Source organism: Rattus norvegicus, chromosome 8 (genome assembly GCF_021556685.1).
Source record: "Rattus norvegicus strain SHRSP/BbbUtx chromosome 8, alternate assembly SHRSP_T2T, whole genome shotgun sequence".
Lineage (NCBI taxonomy): Eukaryota > Metazoa > Chordata > Mammalia > Rodentia > Muridae > Rattus > Rattus norvegicus.
The window spans coordinates 86,152,501-86,161,194 of NC_141541.1; positions in this window are offsets into that span (position 1 = coordinate 86,152,501).

Sequence of the window (8,694 nt, forward strand, 5' to 3'; positions counted from 1 at the left end):
GAGGGAGACCGGGGGGGTGGGAGAAGGGGAGGGGAGAGGGGAGAGGGGAAGGGGAGGTGGGCGAGGAGGAGAGGGGAGAGAGGAGAGAGGAGAAAGGAAGAAAATGGCTAAGTTGCACCTCTTCTGCCAAAGCTCATGATGGCTCCTAGGGACCGGGCTGGGGGTAGGGATCATAGAAAAGAAAATTACAGTGTCTCGTTAAAGGAACGATTATCATGCCTACTCTTTAAAGTGGCTTAAGGTGAGCCTATCTTCCTAGGGGTGGTCTCTCGCCACAGGGTAACTGCCTGACCCAACTAGTGTTTAGGTCTCCTCCAGGCCCGAGATTCTGTTCTCTTGACCAGAAGGAGCTTTTTCGTAGCGGGCATCTTTACTGCAGCTCTAAACTGTTGAACTTAAACCTCTTACCCTCCGTGAGTCACTCACTGCTATTAGGAGCCCAAGGGTGGGTGAGCAGCATGAAGAGTGCCCCATTGGAAGCAAAAATGTGTGCCTTTGACAACTTTTGCTTCTTAAAATATTTCTTTCTACCCTTCACTTTCCAAAGACTGCACAGACCTGAACACCCAAATGGTCCTCAGTGGCTGCTCTGATCAGGGATGCCCCAATGTTCTCTAATGACGTCGACGTGGACCTGTTGGTGTTTAGCCTCAGACTTAGACATGGCCCTTGAGGTGGGACCTCACTGTCACCACGGGTGCCAGGGCAGGCCACTCACAGCAGGCTACAGCTCTCCACCCTGGACTCTCTGGCTCCATCTCTCTCCATACCGCTCAAACTGCTCCACTTCTCTCTCTCTCTCTCTCCCATCTAACCACCACATTCTCGTTCATTGTGGAGCCTCCCACTGCAGGCTGGCCACGTAGCTGGCAGGGCCTGGGGTGCCATCTTTCATCTGTGCTACATGGTGTAGCAGGACCCAGATAATGCTATTCAGATCTATCCTGTGGCTGCTTGATACCCCCCCCCCCAATGATCTGGGTTCCTGAATGAGAGGCACATACACACAGCCTTTATATTTCTCTATGCCTTAAACAGCTCAATAGCTGGGCCACTTCCTAGCCTCCACGTGGCGAAACTACCTCCCTCCAATATCCCCAGGTTATTACTACTAAAACCTATATTCTATCTTTGCTGCCCTAGGCCCAGATGTGCAGCCTTCTCCAGCTGTGCTTTCCCCCAGCTCCTACATGTTGGCTATGCTCTTTCTCTCTGCTATGGCATCTTGGTTCTCCTCACAGCTTGGCAGATGCCTCCTTTCTCCTCCTCAGTCCCTTGCCTGGGGGAATCCTAAAAGTCCCACCTCTGTCTCCCTGCCTAGCCATTGGCAGCCAGTAACTTTATTTACCAATCAAAACCAACGGGGGGGGGGGGGGACAGGGTCCCTCAGTTTTATATGTAGGACACACTGCAAACAGGTTCTTGGGAAACCTAATTAGCATGACAGTACAAGCAGCTATAACAGTGGTGGCAAGTGGGTGTCTAGTGCCTGACTGTGCCAAGTTCAGGATGACAGGACTGTAGGTGGCACGGCAGTCCTCGGGCCTCTGTCTTCCTCCTCCTGTGCTGTGCCGCCTGGATTTGATTTGATTTGATTCGTATAAGTCCTAGGCATAAGCTTTAGCCATTGAGTCAGGCATCAAGCCAGGATAAACAAAGGATCCCTCTGCCCCTGACCAAGATAAGAACACTGCCACCAACAAGGTATCTCAGTGCCTAGTGCCAAGAGGGCAAAGAAGGCTTTGATTGCTGGACTTCGGTACTTTGATAATTGAACCTTGACCGCTAGCCTCAAAAGGAGGAAGTGACCAAATAAGGGAACAGACCTCGGTGGCTGGCTTTAGGAATGTAGTCTAGCAGTTTTTAGCAAGGCAGAGAGAATGAGGGGGAAGGACAAGACCTTCAGAACCATATTTAATATGCTCCAGCTGGCTAGAGCTCCTTCAAAATTTCTCTAAGGGCAGTCAGCACAGCATTCTAACCAAAACAAGTCTGGCTTCTCCATCTTCCTAATCTACCAAATTTGCGGGGAGCTGGAAGCTAATACAGCAGTTCTTCATCCTAACTACATTTCCGATCATGTGGAGGACATCTAAGAAAGCAATTCGGGGCTTTCTCCCCAGACTGGTTGGTGCCTGAGAACTCTCCAGACAATCTCCAGAGTGCATCTGAGAGAAGCTGTTGGGAGTCTCCATTTTGAGATTTCACAGGAGACACAAAAACTCCAGAGAAGGATACAGGCAACTACAGTTTTCCCTAACATTGTTAAATTGTTTTCTTTTTTTTAAAAAAATCATCCTTCCACCTGTGTAACTTTTGCCTGTACCCTCTGCACCTGGGCTAGTTTGTAGGCGACTGCTGCTGTTGCAAGGAAAATTACTTGAAAATAAAACTGAATACAATTTTGCAGAAGTGTTTGTCTTGGGTAACCCATTAGGGCTTTACAAGGTATCCCCCTGCTACAGCCCTGAAAGTGCTTCACTCCATCCTTCATTCCGCTCTTGGGATCTTCCACTGCCTCTCTGGCCTCCTCCTCAGGAAAGGACAGAGAGACAGAAGAAGCCATAATGGTGGTGGTGGCTGTAGGTTTTGCTGCTGGTGCTGGTGGTGAAGGTGAACCCAGTCCCCTCTTCTCCATCCCAGCTTGGCCTTCCTCTAGTGTAACACTGCAGGCCAAGGTCAGAGGCTCTGGCTCCAGTTGTCACCTTCGTGGCTGCACCTAGGCCATCTTGACTCATGAGCATCGTATGCCTTGGGCACTTTGGCTCAAATGAGGGTCTGAGGTAGAGTGGTATCTGATTCTATTCTGGCCAGACAGCTAGGTAAGAGCCCTACAGACAGGAGTGGGGAAATAGATGAGAGGCACTTCTGGCTGTCCTGTGACCTGGTTCCAGTGAGGGAACAGCCTCGGCTTGCTCACAATTTGGACAATTTCGGCTTCCAGCAGCTGTGGGTGTCAAGAAAAGTATCCGGCAAAGAAGAATGGCTTGGGATTTTACCAGAACAAAAGCAGACATTGAAGTAAAAGGTAACATTTTCTTTGAGTCATGCATGCATCAGCTGTGACTATGACAGCAGGCTTCCACAGAGATAAGGACAGAGCACACTGAGGTTGTGGAAACAGTGATTTATAACATAGAGACCTGACACAGTCCCCTTTGGCTCAGAGACTTGCTTCCTGGGTCTCAAGGAACATTGATTCATGAAGGCAGCTCTGTGAGAAAGCCAGAGATAAGAAATGGTTTTCAGGAGAATTAACCCAAGACCCTAAGAGCAATGGAGCTCGCAGACAACGTTTGCCGTATGGCTGCAGGACCCCCCCCCCCATCTCTGTCAGATCCAGGAAAGCTGTGTGGCAGCAGGAATTTCTTCTTGTATTTCCTTTGCTGGTATTTCTAGTAACCTCTGTTGGACTGGGCATTTCAAGAGAGCACCACAGCAACAGAATGGGAGTCCCACCTTGCCAACGGTCTCCATCAGGTCCTGGGGAGGCTGGGAAATGTTTCAGTCAAGGGTTCTACCGGGAAACCATTGGCAACCCCAAATTAGGATCACTCCGGGGAGGCTTATACGCTGCTGTGTGGACTGGGTGAGCGGTGTTGGGATAGCACAGGCTTTAGCAACAGGGTTACTAGGCGCAGCGAGGGGGGCTGCAGTGCGCTCAACAGGAATACCAGAAGAACGTCGTGGAGAAAAGGCTGATTTGAGATAACGGGGACCCCAGGCCAGCCTGGATGTCCCCTCTCCCATATGAACAATAACTTCTCTCCCTTCCCTCCTGTGGGCCTATACTTGGGTCCCCAATACCTGAAGCAAAGGAGTCGGTGGATATAGTCTTATTAAGTCTGTTCTGTGGAAGATTTCAAGCTGAACACGATCAGACTCACTTAAAATAAAACATTTCAATATTACCGCTGCCTGATCAGAAGTACACATGAAGAGAAGACTTCACACCAGCCTGGCAAGTGGCCTCTGGATCACTGGTTCTCAACTTGTGGGTGGAGACCCCTTTGGGGCTTTCATATCAGATCTTCTACATATCAGACATTTACCTTCTGATTCATAACAGCAGCAAATGACAGTTATGAAGTAGCAATGAAAATAATCTTATGGCTGGGGGGCGGGGGTTACCGCAGCCTGAAGAACTGTATTAAAAGGTTGCAGCATTAGGAAGGTTGAGAACCACTGCTCTAGCTCTAATAGCAAGGATAATGTGATTCACCAAGGAAGACCAGTGAGGAGAATCAGACCTATTACAGAGGCAGTGGGGAGAGGTGAGTCAGAGTCTAGACTCTTCGTGATCTATATCTCTACCCAGCTTCCTTCTCTTCTGCATCTGTCCATCTGCTTAATCCTCAAGGTCATTCATTCTTGCAAGCCGGCCTGCTCTCTTCTTGCCCTGTCTTTCTCATTTCCTCTTTCTTCCACCTCGTCCTCGTCCTCGTCCTAGTCCTCGTCCTCGTCCTCGTCCTAGTCCTCGTCCTCGTCCTCGTCCTCCTCGTTCTCCTCCTCCTCCTTCTCCTCCTCCTCCTTCTCCTCCTCCTCCTCCTCCTTCTTTTCTCTCTCTCTTTCTCTCTCTCTCTCTCTCTCTCTCTCTCTCTCTCTCCCCCTCCCTCCCTCCCTCCCTCCCTCTCTCCTTTCTTTTTCCTTTCCTAAAGAGACAAGCCAAGGTCCCTGTGCCCCAGTCTCCAGCTGGGGCTGCTTTATTATCAGATAGAATGGCTTTGTTAACAGTGCTCTCTATTTCTTTTTTTTTTTTTCTAAGAAGGCCTAAAACATCTGCACTTTGGTTGTCCTTCTTTTTTTTTTGTTTTGTTTTGTTTTTTTTTTTCAGTTACTACTGTACTTTATTGTGTTCAACCAAATCACCATGTTACAAAAATAGCAAGCTGCCATAATAAAAAATAAGGCTCCTCTATCCAGCACCAGATAGCATCATTTTACTTTCAAGCCTAGAAATTGCGCACTTGTATATAAACCAACCAAAGATGAGGATTGAGAGTTCATCTTGGTGGATTTTTCCTTTGATGAATATGAAGTGTCCTTCCTTATCTTTTTTGATGACTTTTAATTGAAAATTGATTTTATTTGATATTAGGATGGCTACTCCAGCTTGCTTCTTCTGACCATTTGCTTGGAAAGTTGTTTTCCAGCCTTTCACTCTGAGGTAGTGTCTGTCTTTGTCTCTGAGGTGTGTTTCCTGTAGGCAGCAGAATGCAGGGTCCTCATTGCGTATCCAGTTTGTTAATCTATGTCTTTTTATTGGGGAGTTGAGGCCATTGATGTTGAGAGATCTTAAGGAATAGTGATTATTGCTTCCTGTTATATTCATATTTGGATGTGAGGTTATGTTTGTGTGCTTTTCTTCTCTTTGTTTTGTTGCCAAGACGATTGGTTTCTTGCTTCTTCTAGGGTATAGCTTGCCTCCTTATGTTGGGCTTTACCCTTTATTATCCTTTGCAGTGCTGGATTTGTAGAAAGATATTGTGTAAATTTGGTTTTGTCATGGAATATCTTGGTTTCTCCATCTATGTTAATTGAGAGTTCTGCAGGATACAGTAACCTGGGCTGGCATTTGTGTTCTCCCAGGGTCTGTATGACATCTGTCCAGGATCTTCTGGCCTTCATAGTTTCTGGCGAGAAGTCTGGTGTGATTCTGATAGGTCTGCCCCCATATGTTACTTGACCTTTTTCCCTTACTGCTTTTAATATTCTTTCTTTATTTTGTGCGTTTGGTGTTTTGACAATTATGTGACGGGAGGTGTTTCTTTTCTGGTCCAATCTATTTGGAGTTCTGTAGGCTTCTTGTATGCCTATGGGTATCTCTTTTTTTAGGTTAGGGAAGTTTTCTTCTATGATTTTGTTGAAGATATTTACTGGTCCTTTGAGCTGGGAGTCTTCACCCTCTTCTATACCTATTATCCTTAGGTTTGATCTTCTCATTGAGTCCTGGATTTCCTGTATGTTTTGGACCAGTAGTTTTTTCTGCTTTACATTATCTTTGACAGTTGAGTCAATGATTTCCATGGAATCTTCTGCTCCCGAGATTCTATCTTCCATCTCTTGTATTCTGTTGGTGAAGCTTGTATCTACAGCTCCTTGTCTTTTCTTTTGATTTTCTATGTCCAGGGTTGTTTCCATGTGTTCTTTCTTGATTGCTTCTATTTCCATTTTTAATTCCTTCAACTGTTTGATTGTGTTTTCCTGGAATTCTTTCAGGGATTTTTGCGATTCCTCTCTGTTGGCTTCTACTTGTTCTCTAAGGGAGTTCTTCACGTCTTTCTTGAAGTCCTCCAGTATCATGATCAAATATGATTTTGAAACTAGATCTTGCTTTTCTGGTGTGTTTGGATATTCCGTGTTTGCTTTGGTGGGAGAATTGGGCTCCGATGGTGCCATGTAGTCTTGGTTTCTGTTGCTTGGGTTCCTGCGCTTGCCTCTCGCCATCAGATTATCTCTAGTGTTACTTTGTTCTGCTATTTCTGACCGTGGCTAGACTGTCCTATAATCCTGTGTGTCAGGAGTGCTGTAGACCTGTTTTCCTGTTTTCTTTCAGCCAGTTATGGGGACAGAGTGTTCTGCTTTCGGGCGTGTAGTTTTTCCTCTCTACAGGTCTTCAGCTGTTCCTGTGGGCCTGTGTCCTGAGTTCACCAGGCAGGCCTCCCGCAGGGGAAAAGTTGGTCCCACCTGTGGCTCCGAGGCTCAAGTTTGCTCGCGGGGCGCCGCCCAAGTCCTCTCCGCAGCGGCAGCAACCGGGAAGATCCGCGCCGCTCCCCCCCCCCCCCCCCCGGGAGCCTCCGTGCACCAGGGCTCCAGATGACGTCCGGTGTTCTCCTCTGGCGTCTGGACGTGCACAGAGTGCAGTCCCCCCCCCCCCCAGGCGCGTCCGCCTCTCTGAAGGTCCAGCTCTCCCTCCCACGGGACCTGGGCACAGAGAACTGTCCATCCGGTCTGCCTCCCCCAGGCTCCGGCGGTGTCCCAGGCGCAGGGGTCCCGCCGCTCCTGGGCCCTCCCCTACGGGAACCCAGAGGCCCCACACAGTTGCCTCTTGGGCCAGGGATGTGGGCAGGGGTGGGCAGCGCTGGTGGTCCCCTCCGCTCTGCAGCCCCAGGAGTGCCCACCTGACCAGGCGGTGAGGTCTCCCTCCCACGGGGCCTGGGAGCAGACTCTCTATTTCTTAATATGATGAGTCAGTCCTCAAGGGTGATGGTATTTTCATGGTGCGTCTACCTCTGGTTATGACTGCGTTCCAGGGAAGACATGGATTGTGAGAATGATTTGAAGCCTGGGTTCTGGTTGTTTTCTCCAAGGAGGATTTCTGTTTAGCTGGGGACATATGGGATAGGAATGCTACCAGCGCTATTTACATTCTTGGGATCTTGGAGGACCAAGAAGGTTCTAAGTTTGAGCCCCACACCTTCTTAAGAACTGGCCCACTAGAGAGGCAGACAAGCCTGGGAAACCAGAAGTGACTGCTCCCTGCACACACATCTCGGACGACAGAGGAAAAAGCCAAAGACCATCTGGAACCCTGGTGCACTGAAGCTCCCGGAAGGGGCGGCACAGGTCTTCCTGGTTGCTGCCGCTGCAGAGAGCCCGTGGGGAGCACCCCACGAGCGAACCTGAGCCTCGGGACCACAGGTAAGACCAAATTTTCTGCTGCAAGAAAGCTGCCTGGTGAACTCAAGACACAGGCCCACAGGAACAGCTGAAGACCTGTAGAGAGGAAAAACTACATGCCAGAAAGCAGAACACTCTGTCCCCATAACTGACTGAAAGAGAGGAAAACAGGTCTACAGCACTCCTGTCACACAGGCTTATAGGACAGTCTAGCCACTGTCAGAAATAGCAGAACAAAGTAACACTAGAGATAATCTGATGGCGAGAGGCAAGCGCAGGAACCCAAGCAACAGAAACCAAGACTACATGCCATCATCGGAGCCCAATTCTCCCACCAAAACAAACATGGAATATCCAAACACACCAGAAAAGCAAGATCTAGTTACAAAATCATATTTGATCATGATGCTGGAGGACTTCAAGAAAGACATGAACACACTTAGGGAAGCACAGGAAAACATTAATAAACAAGTAAAAGCCTACAGAGAGGAATCGCAAAAATCCCTGAAAGAATTCCAGGAAAACACAATCAAACAGTTGAAGGAATTAAAAATGGAAATAGAAGCAATCAAGAAAGAACACATGGAAACAACCCTGGATATAGAAATCCAAAAGAAGAGACAAGGAGCTGTAGATACAAGCCTCACCAACAGAATTCAAGAGATGGAAGAGAGAATCTCAGGAGCAGAAGATTCCATAGAAATCATTGACTCAACTGTCAAAGATAATGTAAAGCGGAAAAAGCTACTGGTCCAAAACATACAGGAAATCCAGGACTCAATGAGAAGATCAAACCTAAGGATAATAGGTATAGAAGAGAGTGAAGACTCCCAGCTCAAAGGACCAGTAAATATCTTCAACAAAATCATAGAAGAAAACTTCCCTAACCTAAAAAAAGAGATACCCATAGACATACAAGAAGCCTACAGAACTCCAAATAGATTGGACCAGAAAAGAAACACCTCCCGTCACATAATTGTCAAAACACCAAACGCACAAAATAAAGAAAGAATATTAAAAGCAGTAAGGGAAAAAGGTCAAGTAACATATAAAGGGAGACCTATCAGAATCACA